Source organism: Camellia sinensis, chromosome 7 (genome assembly GCF_055761805.1).
Source record: "Camellia sinensis isolate YWXY chromosome 7, ASM5576180v1, whole genome shotgun sequence".
Taxonomy (NCBI): Eukaryota; Viridiplantae; Streptophyta; class Magnoliopsida; order Ericales; family Theaceae; genus Camellia; species Camellia sinensis.
Window position 1 is genome coordinate 181004967 of NC_138967.1, and position 17539 is coordinate 181022505.

Consider the following 17539-nt stretch of genomic DNA (forward strand, 5'->3'; position numbering starts at 1 on the left):
CGCATCATTTATGGTGCCTAATTGGCGTTCAATAACGACTTTGGCATCGTGCAAGATGCTAGCTCACTCGCACGCTTCAAGTTATGAGCAACCAACCACTGCACTTAGATGGCAAGCGGCGGTGCTCACTAATACGAAGGCAGAGCTCTCCCCAATTCTACTTGTCCTTACTGGGGTTGGGTGCTCATTCTCCGCCATTTGCTCTGCATCCCTTGTTTCCTTTGCTGAAGGCAAGCCAATCATTGGCTCCTCTGTTTTCCCTCCTCTGCCTCATCCATGTTTACCAACTCTGCAATGGGGGGTTAGCCTCGCCTCCCTCAATGACCATTCTTGGCTTGCCTACACCATCTCCACCTCTCCTGTTGGCTCAGCCCTTGGCTCAAGCACGTTCTCTTTGGCCCTTTTTTCCTTTCTTTCCTCCTCCTCGCTCCTAGCAGTGCTTATCTTCTTCTTTTTTGCTTGCTCTATCTCAGCTCTGCTCCTCTCCTTGATCGGATCAACCAGTGCCTTCAATGGCACAACACTTTTTAGGTCACGTTCCCCTAAGGCTTTAGGGTGTTGACAAACGACCATGTGCATAAATGGCTTGGGAACTGAGCCCAACTCCTGCTCTTTCAATTTTTTCGCCGCGGGGAGCGTTCAACGCACTACAAGAATTAACACTTTTGGCAACAAAAAAATTGGTCGCTAAAAGTCTATTTTTGGTCGACAAAAGTTATCCGCGACCAATTTTTTTGGTCGCTACTTTGGTCGCCAATTGAGGGTCGGCAAAAGTAATTCGCGACCAAAATTTTGGTTGGTCGACAAAAGTTGGATTTGCCGACTAAATTTTTGGTTGCTAAATATTTAATTACCGCGACTAATTTATTTTGTCGCCAAAACACTTTGGTCGCGAAAAGTGATATTTTCCCGACCAAATTTCTTAGTCGCCAATTGTCGCATTTCGCGACCAAATTTTTTGGTCGTCAATTATCACATTGCGCGACCAAAAAAATTGGTCGCCATTTGTGTCTTTTCGCGACCAAAACTTTTGGTCAGTAAAAGTGAAATTCCACGACCAAGAGCTGTTTTGGTCGGCAATACATGTATTTTTTGCGACCAAAACTCTTGGTCGGCAATTGTCATTTTTTGCGAAAAAAAATTATTTTGAAAGAATCGACTTCCAACTTTCAAAATCAACTAGCTATAGCAAAAAGTGAAGCAAATGTCCTCAATGATTAAAAACTTGTATAGGGTTCAGTACTATATCAGGATTTGAAAGGCAAAACAAAAACAGCTAGAAAGAAAGAAAGTGGGTAATGGAAAATAATTACTCAGGAAACAAATGCATTACAATTCAAAAATAAAATAAAGAAATATTAGGGGAAAAAAGGTGAAAAAGAACCAATCTTCTCAATCTCAGCATGACCAGGACATTCTTTTTAAATGCATAAATAAGAGTAAAATGTTAAACACACTGCAATATTCAAGGCTTTGAGATACCTTGGGAGAAAAATCTTCTGTAAGATAAACAGCACTAGAATTCAACTCGGATATAGTAAAAGGTGGGTCAAGTTATGTGTGAAGGTATCTGAGTCACTGAGCAATGCCTATAACAATTTTCATTCACCGTGTCCAAGATAATTGGCATCCTTCTCCATCTGCAATTATAAAGAAAGCTCAAATTGCAGCTACTGAAACATGTTGGAGTAACCAACTATTAGAAATAACAAGCTTTACTCTTACAATGGAGGTGCTCATACAACGTCCCATCTGATGCATATTCAAAAACCAACATCCTTGTAAATGGTTTACTCTCTGTGCAATAACCCAGTAATTTTTCTGTATTCTCATGATTTAATCTTGCCAAATCAGCTACCTGAATTGTAAAAATAAGTAAGATTTTAAAAGTCGTTTGTCACATATCTAATTACGTTCACCATCAATCTAATTACTTTACCTCTCTCTGGTAATAAAGCTCAAGATAGCCTGTCCAATGCTCTTCTTTAATGCAAAGCGATATTACAGCAATCTCAGGCCCACCTTTCATGGTTCCTTTGTAGACTAGACTGTCTGGAGAGGACCCAATAATGTTGCTGAAATCTTCACATGCTACTTTGAGTTCTTGTCTGCTAAATCTCAATACATCCTTCAACATCTCATAATCTGTATAGACTCCACCAAAGTCAACATGAGATCTATCATATTTAAAGAGCACAACTTTGAATCTTAGATGTAATCTTAGATGAAACCCAATAAAAATGTACAACGTTGAATCATATTTAAACACCTAAACAAGCGATGTGTAAACTTTGTGTCACAGAAGTTTAATGGGTTGTTCACAAAGATGCCACACTATGAATTTATAGATTGTGTTGATCAGCTCATCAATATTCTAGCTGATGGAAGAATTATACAGGAATAGGAAGTGCAAGTATATAGTTATACATTTTTATTTTCTTCATTCAAGTTCACATGTTTACTTACCACAAAAAATTAAATTAATATTATTCACATTCTTTCTACAAGCAACTATTTTTAGTGAAAGCGCATCAAATCGATCCCCAAACAAATAACTACGACATTTAGAGGAATTATAGTGTAATTATATATGAATCTTTTACTTACATCCCATGCATGCTGGATGTAAAATCTGAATTGTTAGTTGCAGGAATCTTTTACTTACACTATAAAATCTGAATTATAGTGTCGGAAAGTCTCCAGAACTCAGAGAGAACCCATCCTTCTTGGAGGTTGCCACTCCCTGCGTACATAATATGTTAGGTCAAGTTGCCAAGAGATAATGCAGCAACCTCAACAGGAGTAACTACTATAAACACAAAAAGGGTTAAAAATGAAAAAAGGCAGCTCCAACTAAGAAATCTAATCATTCATATAAATAAGATTTGAGACAATGTATTGCAGCAATTTTTTTAATAACTAGAAGCAAGACAATAAATATTTTTTTAACTAAAAATTTATAACATGAATATTTAATACTGAACTTAGTTATGCCATCCTACCAATATCTCTGAGACACCAGTTGGACCCCATGCAACTGAATTATCAGATGAGGAAAGATCATAAAAAGGTGTGCATGTCTCCAAGTGCTTGCACATGCACGTGTGTGTGTGTGTGTGTGTGTGTGTGAGAGAGAGAGAGAGAGAGAGAGAGAGAGAGAGAGAGTATATATCACCAAGACTGTGTATTACTCACTTGGGAACAATTTCCACACTTGGGTCCAGACCATGATTTTCTAACCTTGAAACAACATTGAACAGAATTTCAGAGAGAGAACCCCCATAATTAACATAGGAAAATGGAAATAATTAAACAGCAAGCTAGATACCTTTGGCTTGGTAAGTTGAAAGGTTTTGGAACAGCAACTTTTCCCAAAACAGTCATGCCACCTCTTCTGGTGGAGGACGCCCACCTGCAACAATGACCGAACAACGTTAACGCATACAAAGCTGTCCACAAACTATGAAATAGCATAATTTAAAAAACAAAAAACATAGTTTTTGACAATACTTGAACAGAATTACATTAGAAGATGGAGGAAACTAACACATGACTCCTCTGATAGACACTAAAATATATATATACACAATAGGTGCACTGAAATCCATCTTGCATACACTTGGAAGGCACAGGTAAAAACTCACAATTCAACAACCACATAATATAAAAAGAATCAGAACGTCATAGCCCTCAATAATATATATGCCAACTACTAGAAATTATTTAAAACAACAAAAAATACATAATTAAAATTGGAACAAGATCATGATTTTCCTTTTAATAAGTAAATTTGAAACAAGATCATGCTATTAGACATTTGCATGTAGAAACATTAACTCCCCAATTAGACATCCACAGAGGGAATGGTTTGTCCATAACCAAATGGAGGCCCAACATAACAAATCTCTGATACAGAACATATCTAGGCAGATCTTGTAGAGGAATTATAGAAAGAAAAGAAGGCAAACACAGTAACAGACACAATCTTTGATGTGCCCTAGAGAACACCACAACTAAAAAGAGTGGAAATATATTGCCACAACAAGGTTAACATGGTTCATGAAAAAGTAACCCATGTCAGAATGAGATGAGAAGATCCACCATCACGATAGATGGACAATGGTAAACTCATTACCCTCACATATGCTGGCAATGATGTTGCATAATTATACATATTACCTAAATTAGTATGAAGCAAGAAAAATCAACACAAAAACAAAACTAAGAGGATTCTCGACAATCTTAAACCACATGTGATGTAGCTAATCTATCAGGCTGCAATTCAGAATTCCTTGTGAAGGAAGACAAGAAAAATAAAATTCTAATATCTTTGATTAGGGTAAAAACAAATAAACAAAAATCATAGAGGTTACAGTAAGAAAAAGTATTGATCCATTGACATGTATACTTAATGTAGGAATTGAAAATATCCTAAGACGTCTAGGCTTCTACAATACAATACATTCATACATTCATATTAATAATCGAACCCGAATCGAGCGAGTAAAGCTTCTTTCCCTCAGCCAGATCCCACAACAAAATAACCCCATCTTTCCCACCACTCGCACACAGTGACGCATTGGGCATCATGTGTCTTGGTTATAGTTTGGATTTGTCTCCTTCTGAGGATCTCTCTCTAAAACCAGTTAAGTATCTTAGAGAGGATGTGACAAATACCATGGAAAACTCTCAACTATAGCCATCAAGTCATAAGAGCTTAGTCATCCAAGTCTGTGGTTATGATCATATACATGTACCCACAAAAACATAGAAACAAAGAAGCAAGGCAGATAAAGAAGGTAAGAGTTTCATGCTAGCTTATAGAATGGCTTAATTGTCTAAAAACTGTATTAGAATGGTTCTTCAATTACCATAAGTAATTCTAAAAGGTAAAATGTTGAAAATTGCATACTTACATGAATAATCAGCACAGGACAATTAACATATGGGATTTTGTCAATGTTCTGCACACAGTCAACACATACACCATTCTAGAAGACTGTCCATACCCAGAAGACTGTCCATACCCAGTTTCAATGTTTTTGATTGCCACACACCTTCCTAGAAGACTGTCCATACCCAGAATAGTCATACCTATGCAAAAGCAAACATAAAACTGTCATTACTTTGCTCAACAGATGACAGCATAACATTTTGATTCTTGGAATAGAACAGCGGAACATAACAGCTACATTGTTTTCCCTTTATTCTGGGTATTAAATTTTCCATTCAAGTCCTATAGAGCTGGGACATGAGATATGTCTATCAGTATCAAACTTTTGAAGCTACAGTGCAACCACTAAGGGCATGTATATATGTATAAATGTATGCAAACTAAGGTGATTTGAGTTATATGATGAGAGAAGGCAAAGTTAACCACAAGGTCTGCCGAGATGAGACTTCTAGGGCAAAAGAACATCATTTTAAGTCAAAAATGGAGTGCGACAACCAACCTATAATATATAGGGCAGGACTATAGATCCGTAACAACATTCTTTTCATTTTATGATTCATATCCTATAAAGTTCTAAAACTTACAAACTCTAAATAAAGAGATAAACGATTAAATCAAAACTAAAGTCCCATCAATATAACAAAATCTCAAGTAAATAAATTTGCAAAAATCTGAGTACATTCCAATTAAACCCTAATGCCAGAAAGGGGATAAAATCAAAACTGACACATAATTAAACCAATTTTTCATTTTCTTTTACACTGATCAATCCCGTCAACTCCATCGAAGCACCCATAATGATAACCCCAATTTCCTGTAAATTAAATTGTAATTAACAACCAAAATCACCCACGGCCTCAAATATCAGTACAGATAACCTCTAAAGCAAATAAATTTGCAAAAAACTGATGACATTCCAACTAAACCCTAATGCCAGAAGGGATCAAATCAAAACTAACACAAAAAATCAACCAAAATTTCATTTTCTTTTTACATCGAATTGATCAAAACACTCATAAAATTTCCATTTTGAGTAAATTAAAAAGTAATCAACAACCAAAATCACCCACAGCCGAGAGAGAGAGAGAGAGAGAGAGACTAACAGTGGTGTTCTCCGATCGGCACAGCAGCGGTGGTGAGGAAAGGAGGGACTAACGGCGGCGGTGGTGAGGGCTATCGGCGGTGAGGGCTGTTGAAAATGGTAGAGCGGCGGTGGGTTGATTCAATGTGAGCAACTTGTGTAGTATAACGTCTGTGTGTGCGTGTGTGTGTGTGTGTCAAAATAGGTTTGAACCGAGAAATGATTGTGCGTGATTGAGAAGAGGAACCGATTGTAACAAAACATTTTTATTTTCCCCTAAAATATTTAGTGACTAAATTATATTTTGGTGACAAAATTATTTCTTCACTAAAGATAAAACTATTGGCCACAAAAAATAGTTTTGTCGCTAAATGATATTAAAATATCACCAAATTATTGGTGACAAAAATATATTTGTCATTAATAATTTTATAATTGGTGACAAATTTTTATCACCAAAAGTCTATTAATTTTGGCGCCCTTCGAAAATATTAGCGGGAAAATATTTGGTGACAAAAAAAATATAAATAATGACGAAATATAATTTCGTCACCTATTTTTTTTATTATGATTTAGATTGGTGACGAAATTTTATTTTTGTCTCTAAAAATGATACATTTGGAGACGAAATATGATTTTCGTTATTAAAAGATACATATTTTGTGACAAAAAGAAATTTCGTCATTAGTTTTCGTCTCTAAAGACTATTTTTGTTGTAGTGTCACCATCCCGAATCGTGTACTTACACTCACCCAAAGTGTTCCACAGCTTGATGGAGCGGTCTCGAGAAGCAGAGACAATTTGGTGGAGAGTGGGCACCGATTGAGAGGAAGAACACAGAGAGGGAGAGGGCGGACCGATAAACAAAGAGAGAGAGCACCGATTTGATTTTTATTTTTATTTATTTTTTTTTTCTGATTTCATGGTACAAAACGACGTCGTTTTTAAATTAGCGACCAAATTTATTTGTTGCCAAAAAATTTCAATTCCCGCCCCCACTAAAAATCAAATTTCCCTCCCAAACTTTTGGCGACCAAATGACCATATTAGCCGCAGAAAATGTACCTTCGCCGACAAACTTTTTTAGTCGCCAAATCTCAATCAACGGCGACTAAAATATTAGTTGCTAAAAATACTAATTTGGCGACTAATTTTTTTTGGTTGCTGAAAATAAGTTTTTGGCGACCAAATTTTTGGTCGCCAAAAAATATGTGACCTTCCGCGACCAAATTTGTAGTTAGTCGGCAAAAGCATACCACTTTCTGCGACCAACTCTTTTTTTGGTCGCCAAAATATAACCTTCTGCGACCAATAATATTTGGTCGCCAAAAATAATGATCATTCGCGACTAATTAATATTTGGTCGCCAAATGTCATTTTTTCGCGACCAAAATTTTTTTGGTCGGCAAAAGTGGTCGTTAAATGTGTAAATTCTTGTAGTGACGGTTGTCAACCTCTTGGGCCTTTCTCCTGGCCTCAATCTCCCCTAGGGTAGGGTCCCCCCGGCATGTTTAGGGCCCAAACCGGCTGCAAAAGAGGACAGAGGGCTTAACTAGATCATCTCACTTAAGCCCCTCTTTCTCTTGTCATTGTTTTACCTTCTTTATTTCTCTTTTCTCTGTCGCAATTAACTTTGGCTCTACTGACTTGGTGGGGATCTTCCAGATTGTCCTTGCCCCTTTCCCACCATTCTCTGAAATGAAAAACCACTTTGTCCTCCACCCTTTAACTGATAAGGGAAGCCTAGTCATCAATCCTCTACCTAGCACCATTTGCAGTGATACCCTGGTCTCCTATTGGCCGGACACCTTGTAGCACGACAAGAACTCATTGACCATCATTTGTCGCCCTCTGGTCGCCTGTAGCCAGGAGATCGCACTGGTAAATAGTATTTCCACGCGTTCGGCACCAATTGGCCCAACACCACCTCCAGCCGATTCAACATGTCCACCACTAATTGGGAAAGTGGTAACCTCAACTCTCTGAACAACGCCTTTTCGTAGAGGGTGAACTATATGGGTCTAGAATCTGACGCCCTTTGCCCTGTTGTCGGAGCCCTCAACTCCACGTTCTCGGGGATTTGATACTTGCTTCAGATTTTCTCTAGATCTTCAATCGTCAACGTCGACTTGTTGGCATTTGTATGCCAGTGATCAGGGGCCACTTGGCTAATTGGTTATATAGCAGAGATCGTTGTTGACGGTATCGAACAATGAGGCCTTCTAGTTCCTTTTTCCACCATTTTCTCTATCTTGTATTTCTCAGCCAAGGCAACCCTATCATCATCCCCCAGTGCTTCAGTCCTCAGGACGGGAGTTTTCTCTCGGGCCATCTCTCTCTCGTTTCTGGCGATTGCTTCTGTCGTTGGAGCCAAGAAGTCAGAAATATGGAAGATATGAGAATCACACGAAATGAAAGAGGTAAAGTCTGGAATGTGCCAATTTTTTGCAATAAGATATGTGAAACACACAAATGCAAAGGCCTAAGGTTTGGCTGCTTTCCACGGGTCGCAGTCACAATTTAGATTTGCCAGTTTGGAACATTGCCAACGATTAAAGGAAAAGAGGAAAGCCAAAAGGGCTTATTCCTGAAACCCTTTAACTCCATGCACTTTAGCGACTTTTCACCTCCGAAATAATTCAAAATCTCCATCAACAATCTAGATTGCTCCATGTGGACAGTCAAGATTAATTCCCCCACCGACCATCTCTCTTTTTCCACTCCTACGTCACATCCGCGTAACATCCTCATATGCATGCTTGCTCCTTCAGCCCCGCGCCCCGCCGAAACATTTAACCCTTCACCCTTCCTCTTTTTGGGCAGTTCGGTCTGCCGCTCAGCCACCCTCCGCCGGTCAATGTTGTCACTCAGTCAGACACCTTGCCAGTCAGACACCCTTGGTCGGTCATCTTGACGGTCGGACACCTCGCCGGTCAGACCCCATCGGTCGGCCATCATGACAGTCGGCCACTCTGTTGGTCGGACACCTTTGCTTGGCCACGTTTTTATAGTTTAGAGGACGAAGTGATACTTCTCAGTAGTGAGTCCATTTATACATTTTTATAATGTAGGGGTCAAAATGATATTTCTCAATATTTTAAGTAGTCTTCGTGTAAGTAACACACCCAAAAAAAAAAAAAAAAAAAAATCCAAAAATAGTAAATTTTATCATATAAATTTTGGGATGAAACTATGAAATTTCATCCTATTGATATTTTTGCAAAAAGATCAAGAAGCTGAAAATTTTTTCCACGATTTTAGAAACATGGAAATTTTATACAAACTTAGGAAATTTGACAAATGAAAATGAGAAATTCTTACCAAAAAATTGTAAATTTCATCCTAATAAGCGAGAAATTTCATCTTGAAAAGGAAAATTTGGAATGAAATTGCGAAACTTTATTCAAATTTCTGAATTATAGAAAACTAAAAATTTCTCAATTAAATTTTATAAATTTCACTTCTATGAAATTAAGAAAATTTTCATTTTAGAACTTCTTAGTTTGCAATAGTCAATTGAAAATTAAAACAAATAAAATATCTCACACAATTTTCATAATTTTGAGAAGTTTCACAATTTTGAATTGGAAGTCCCTCAATTGACAAACTTTTCAATTTCTAGAAAATATTTTCTAATTATTCATGAGCATCTATTGATTCTATTTCACCGAATTCTTTCACCTTTTATGTGGCTGCTTAATATAGTGGGCCTATTATTTTCCCTTCACCATAAAAATAAAAGAGACAAATAAATATTAGTATTAGAAGTTTATTATGGATAGGGTAAATTTAGAGATGGCAATATCAACTCGCCCCGACGGGGACCCGGATCGCCCTGTCCCGATAGATAGATTTTTCTCCAAAAATTATTCCCCATAGGGCCAGTTCTGGTATTGAAATATACGTCCCTGATGATTTTCGGGCCGGGGACGGGGATTAGTTTCTCGGCCCCACCCCGAAATTTCCCCGAAGCTTCCCCGCGTAAATACTACCTATTAGTTGTATAATAATTTTATGTCTCTCACTTTCATATATCTCTCACTTTGACTCTCATCTCACTCTTTCACTCTCTCGTTCGTCTCTCTCTCACTTTCTCAACTCTTTGTCTCTCGTTATTCTCTCCCTCAATCTCTCTTAACTCTCGTTCCTCTCTCTGTCAACTCTCTCACTCTCACAGTCACCGACACGGTGACACCATTACCACCACTGGCCCTGACCCCTCTCTCTGTCTCTTCTTCTCACCTCGGTTTCTCTCTCTCTTCTTCTCACCTCGGTTTCTCTCTCTCTCTCTACTTCGTCTCTCTCTATTTCTCATGGCCACTGCCACCGCCGCAGAAGGTTTGTCTCTCTGTCACCACTACCGAACCCACTGCCACAACCAGCCACTGTCGATTTCGCACCTGGTCACTGGCGTCGCTCAAATCTGTTAGATCTGAACTCAGATCTGTTATCTCTCTCTCTCTCTCTCTCTCTGTGATCTGATCTGTGTACTCAGATTTGTCTCTCTGGTATTGTTGTTGAAAACAGTTTTTTTTTAGATTAATTTTTTTTTGTAAATTTAAATCTGTGTGTGATCTGATCTGTGTACACATATTGATTTGTTGATGATGATGAAACATATTGTCGTTGAAAACAGATTTTTTTTTTCAGATTAATTTTTTTTAAAATTTAAATCTGTGTGTGATCTGATCTGTGTACACATTGATTTGTTGATGATGATGAAACATAGTGATATATATTGATTTGTTGTTGTGTTGAACAAAATTCAAAAAAAAGCTCGAGGATTTTTCGGTGTCGGGAAAACCCGATCCCATTAGGGGACGGGGACGGGGAGTTGACGGGTTCCCCCGCCGGGGATCGGGGTTAGGGATGGGGATTTTTGAGCCTTCGGGGATCGGGGACGGGGAGTGTAGTCCCCGGTCCCGCCCCGGCCCGTTGCCATTCCTAGGTAAATTCCACTAAATTTTTCTTAAGGTTTCTAGCTAATAAATTCGGTTTTGAAAATTAGATGCCCTCCCTATATTTTTTAGTTACATTACAATTTTTGTTATATGTTAATCAACTGTTAGGTTGACAAATACATAGGGATGATGTCAGCTATTAAGAATTTTATAATTTCAATTTTAACTCTAGTAACATATTCCATCTGTTCCCTCTGATCTGTCACTCCATTGCTTTGCAACAAACTAACAAACAATTGCCAAAAAAAAAAAAAAAAAACAGAAACCCATCACCAGAATTGTTGTAAAACAAACAACACAACACATTTATAAAATTATAGAATTCAAAGAAAACGAGACAAAGCTAAAGAAACTTACAATAAATGTGAGTATTATAGCTTGGCCTCTGATGCAGACTGGTTAATGCTTACTTATTGTGGGAGAGTTTCCACCGTAGATATCACACTCGCAGCTGGTGACCGCAGAACATGAGTCTAGCAGCTGCATAATTTTTGAAAATTAGTACAATTACTCAAAATAATTTTTTCAACTTTTCTTAATCTCCTAATCCTTCACTAACTCTTTCAAATCCTTTCTTATAATACACTTAACATGATTGAAAGTTTTTGGTAGTGTTTGGTAGAATTTTCTAAATATAATTTGAAATCTGTATGTTGAATTTGTAAGTTTTGGAATTATAATTTGAGTGTGGAAAATTTGTTTGGTTATGAGTTTTGAAAAAAGTTTTGAATTGAGTTTTGGAGGGAGTTAAGTTTTTGAAATTAGAAAAGTTATTTAATTCAAAAAATTACAACTCATAACCAAACACATAACCCAAAATTCTATTTAAAGCACATATTAAAATTAAAAAAAAAATTGAAAATATTTTTTATTTACAATATAAAAATAATAGGTGCCAAAAAAAAAAAACCGAATACTGTTCCGGTCAACCGGTCGGATGTCAGGGAGACGTCTGAGAGGACGACCAGATTAGCCAAATTTTCCTGCCTCAAAAGGAGTTTTCAAAAGTAGGTGTGGAATTATAATTTGAAAGTTCAAAACAAACACCACACTCAAGTCAGTGGGTAGAAATGTGTTTGGAACACATAACCAAACACAGCTTTGTTTTCCTTTCTCTCATTTTAGCAAGTTTGTAAACATTATTTTCTTTTCTCCATCTTACTATTTAATCTAGGGATTTTTATCGATAAATCCCATTTAAAAGTGTTTTAACCCAAAAAGTCCGTGAAGAAATTTATTAACCCATTTAGTCCCATGTATGTATAGTTTTATTCCATAAAGTCTTTTTTCTTGATTTACACTCTTTTTTTAGACTCTTATGCCCTTATATTTAATTTTGATACCCTTACAAATATTTTTTGAACGGTTAGCAATTTTATGATGCAAATATTCATATTTTAACATTCACATTGGTAAGAATTTAAAATTGGCCCGTGACCTGTGGGCGGTCCGAAGATCGTCCCCGGGCCGGGGCGGGCCCGATCCGTTGACAATGTGGATATTCACATTGACATGTTAACATTCACATTGATAAAAGTGTAAAATTGGGCCGCAGCCCGTGGGCTGCTGGAGGAGGGCCCGGCCCGGCCCAGCTCGTTAACAATGTAAATATTCACATTAACATATTAACATTCACGTTGATAGGAGTGTAAAATTGAACCGCGGCCCGTAGGCAGCCCGAAACCCGCGCGCGGGCCCGGCCTGACTTACAATGTGAATATTCACATTAACATGTTAACCTTAACATTGATAGAAGTGTAAAATTGGCTCGCGGCCTGAAGCGGATTTGAACTGTTGACAATGTGAATATTCACATTAACATGTTAATATTTACATTGATAAGAGTGTAAAATTGGCCCGCGGCCCGTGGGCCACCCGAAGCCCTCCCGCGGCCGGGGCAATTTTATTTGGGCCCGAGCCCGAGCCTAGCCCGAGAACTTGGGTTAGGACCTGGGCCATCACTTTGAAGCTTGGCCCCCATAAGGTCCATTTAAAGCTTGGCCCAAGGCCCGGCCCGCCAGAGGCCCAGTGTCTTTTTTGTGAAAAATAATTAAATTTTGGAAGAAAAAATTAAAAAGAATTAAAAAAAATGGCGAGGCTCACCCAAGCCCGACCCAAGCCCAAGTCTAGGCCCAAGCCCCTTGGCTCGACCCACCGGGGCACCCAAACCCTGAATACCTTTGTGCCAGGGCTAGGGCCTAGGCCTAATTTTTTGGCCCGTGGGCCGGTCTGGCGTGGCCTGAATTTTGGCAAGCACCCACGAGGCTATACATGGGTTGGCCCCGGCCCGGGCTGGGCCGAGTCCCTACACATTGATGATATGAACATTCACATTGACGGTGTGAACATTCACATTGACGATGTGAACATTCACATTAGGGGTATTTTGGTAATTATGTCACCCATAGGATGTGAACATTCACATTAGGGGTATTTTGGTAATTATGTCACCCATAGGACTTATTGAAACATAAGAAAATAATGTGGAATAAATGGAACATAAGTAGATGGAAAGGGTATTTTGGTCTTCTTACCTCAAATAGGAACATTCACACTGACGGTATGAACATTCACATTGACGGTGTGAACATTTACATTAGGGGTATTTTGGTAATTATGTCACCCATAGGACTTATGGAAATATAAGAAAATAATGTGCACTAAATAGAACATAAGTAGATGAAAAGGGTATTTTGGTCTTCTTACCTCAAATAAGAACATTCACATTGACAGTGTGAACATTCACATTGACGATGTGAACATTCACATTAGGGGTATTTTGGTAATTATGTCACCCATAGGATGTGAGCATTCACATTAAGGGTATTTTGGTAATTATGTCACCCATAGGACTTAATAAAACATAAGAAAATAATGTGAACTAAATGAAACATAAGTAGATGAAAAGGGTATTTTGGTCTTCTTATCTCAAATAGGAACATTCACATTGACGGTGTGAACATTTACATTGATAGTGTGAACATTTACATTGACGATGTGAACATTCACATTAGGGGTATTTTGGTAATTATGTCACCCATAGGATGTGAACATTCACATTAGGGGTATTTTGATAATTATGTCACCAATCGGACTTATTGAAACATAAGAAAATAATGTGGACTAAATGGAACATAAGTAGATGAAAAGGGTATTTTGGTCTTCTTACCTCAAATAGGAACATTCACATTGACGGTGTGAACATTCACATTGACGATGTGAACATTCACATTGGGGGTATTTTGGTAATTATGTCATCCATAGGACTTATTGAAACATAAGAAAATAATGTAGACTAAATGAAAAATAAGTAGATGGAAAAGGTATTTTGGTCTTCTTACCTCAAATAGGACCTAATGGAATAGTCAAAAAGAATATAAGTTGAATAGAATAAAACTCTTAGAAAAAGAATTTATCAAAAAAGCTCCCTTTAATCTAGTATAAAGTTCTTGTTTTCCCCCTCATTAGGTCATTATTTAGAAAAGCATACTTAATTCTAAATGCACGTTTCAAAATTCATTGGATTACAATATTCATTGACCACATAAATTCTTGTTTGCTTGTTCGTTGTTGATTGGGTAAATGGCTTGGGAAGTCCTCATTTTGTGTAATGCCCATATAATAATTATATATTTGTTGAGTCTTGTTAATGAGTGCTCGAAAATAGTTAGTTAAGAAAATTAAAAATGGTAAGGCATTTTATTTGATACACTTTTATAAATAATGCATAACCATTTCAAACTTCTTAACAAGTGTTTTCAGGAAAACTGTTTACAAAATTCATATTTTTAATGCTTCTTTTGTAAATCCCAAGTTTTTTTTTTTTTTATCTGTGACAAGCTTTAATTATCCTTTTATTTTTTTTATTTAATTTAAAAAAAATTAAAATCATTAGATGGTAGTTTGGAAAAAAAATATTGTCTTCATTTTGAAAGTTTTGTTGATTTTTTATAAAATTGACGGTTTAGATTTATTTTCCAGATTAAAAGTTTTCAAAGAATTCACACAAATATGAGGAACGGAAAATACACCAATTGGCATACTAAATTATATTTTAAAAATTCTAGATTCTTTTTCAAATGCATGTATTGCTTACAAAATATTATTAATAATACGCGTAACAATTGCTTCTGTAGAAAAAAATATTTCTAAAATTTATTAAGTTCTGCCTATGGTTAATTATATCACAAGAAAGATTAAGGCCCCGTTTGGGGACTTACCTTTTTAGTCAAAAAGCCAAAAAGTTACCTTTTTAGTCAAAAAGCCAACAACTCATACCAAAAAGTCAAAGATTCTCTTTTCTCTCTACTTTTTGCACATCTTTTCGTAATTAGCCAAAAAGTCATCCCAAACATATAAATTTTTTTTACCTACTTTTTTAGCTAAATAGCCAAAAAGTTACTAAATTAGCCTGTTCCCAAACGAGGCCTAAGTGTATTTGCAATTTATCCTTGAAAATGATATGTTTAGAAATCTGATTACAAAAGCTTAATTAGTAATTTTGCATCACATGATGAAACTAAAATAATAAAAATTAATATTTAAATATAAAAAAATGTCTCATTTTTAAAATTTTGCATCCAACCAGCCAAAGAGTTGGCCACCCCATATGGCTTGATATGTTCTTCTCTGATGGAGCTTGAAGAAGCTATTCTCATTAACACTAAAGAAGTTTCAAACACATATCAAGTTATCCCTCTTAAAGACTATCAAATTCGAGAGCATACCATTTTTTTGGAAAAGTTATACCGATTCCTATCAATTAGTGGTGCAAAATGGTTGAGTATGAACAATCAGTCATGGTCAATAGAATAGTCTAAACCAAATTGGCACTAAAATCAAACAACTTAATTCCCAATCTGGACTTTTTGAGAAAAGCAAGGCATTTGAAAAACACACAATATAACAACAAAATTATGGAATTCAAATGAAAAGGAGACAAAGCTGAATAAGCTTACATTAAAATGGGTATTATAGCTTGACCTTTGGTTCAGACTGGTAAACAGTGGTGGCATTGAAGAGAGAGAGAGAGAGAGAGAGTGATGAGAGAAAGTGGGGCACGGGTTTTGCTACCCGCCCTGTTCTACTCGACCCAATATGGAAGTGAGGCAGGAACCAATTTTGCTACCCGTCCTGTTTTTCCGACTGTCTGATTATTAAATATATTAATAATAGTATAGATAATACATAATTTTTTTAATTATAATAATATTAAAATATTATACTTAATATTAATTTTTACTTATTTATTTTTTATCTTATATTTTTTTTGCTCATATCTTATATCTTAAAATTCTTATTAAGTATAAATTGTTATCCATAATATACTATATTATTCATAATTTTTATTAATATTTTTATTCTTTAACTTATAAAATTAATTCATTTCTTGTCCCGCACCCACCACTCCCGATTTGTCCCTTCCTTATTATGATATGGGACAAAAGTAAATTACTACAAAAGCCTATTTTGTCAATTGGGTTAAAAGTTAGCTTTTTAGTGTTTTGGCTTTTTTGAGTCATATCATCTCTTTATTTTTTAAGCATTATTTTTTAAAAAAAGCCAAAAAAAAAAAATCAAATCAAATAACTGACTTTTAACCTACTTCGAAAATAATCCATCCCAAGCCCAACCTGTAAAGCAAAGGACTTAGAGTAAGGAATGAAGGTGAGTGTAATATAGTAATTTCATTTATTTCGTTAATTTATTAAGATTCTCTCCCAATTTCTCTTTTGGTAGCTTCTAAAAAAAAAACTCCTTATATCTATTGTTTAATTAAAGAATTTAATCAAAACCTCTTCATAATAAAATTTCATACATCAAGTACAAACACAATTTTTTTTTCTTTCAAAAGTCCAGCACACATCACTATTATCAAAATATTCTTAGTAAGTAATTTAAAATTTAAAATTTTTAAATGATATACCTTTTTATCTAAATGTTTCTTTTTAATAAAATTAGTATTTTTATAATTTTCTTATCAATATCTATCAAACAAGTTTTATGTTGGTTATGAAATTCTTTTTAAAAAATAAAATATAATTTTTACCGTCGAAATTAATTTCAACAGTAGAATTTTACTCCATCTCACAGTAAAATTTTATTCTGATTTACAATAATATTACTATAAAATTTTAATTTTTAAATAGTAAAATATTATCATCAACACTAAGCAATGTAGTCACTATAACAATTAATATATAAGGGAGTTTTGGCCAAAGTAAGTCTACTGTCATTTATAGATAGATTGTCACTAAACAAAACTTAAATCAAATTTTTACATCACAAAAATGGTCCAAGGAGAGGGTTTTGGCCAAAAACACCCTTTTTAATTCTGCTACCTTTAAAAAAAATAATAAACAAAAAAAGTAAAATAAAAATAAAAGGTATTTTATCTCCTTACACTGCAAAATTCCACTCATACCCTTACTTCTCTTTTTTCAAAATTTGTGTCCCTAATATTTCTCTTTTTTTAAATCAAAATAAGTCAAATTTTCAAGCCAAAATATTCTGAAGTGAACAAAATCTAACACAAATTTTGAG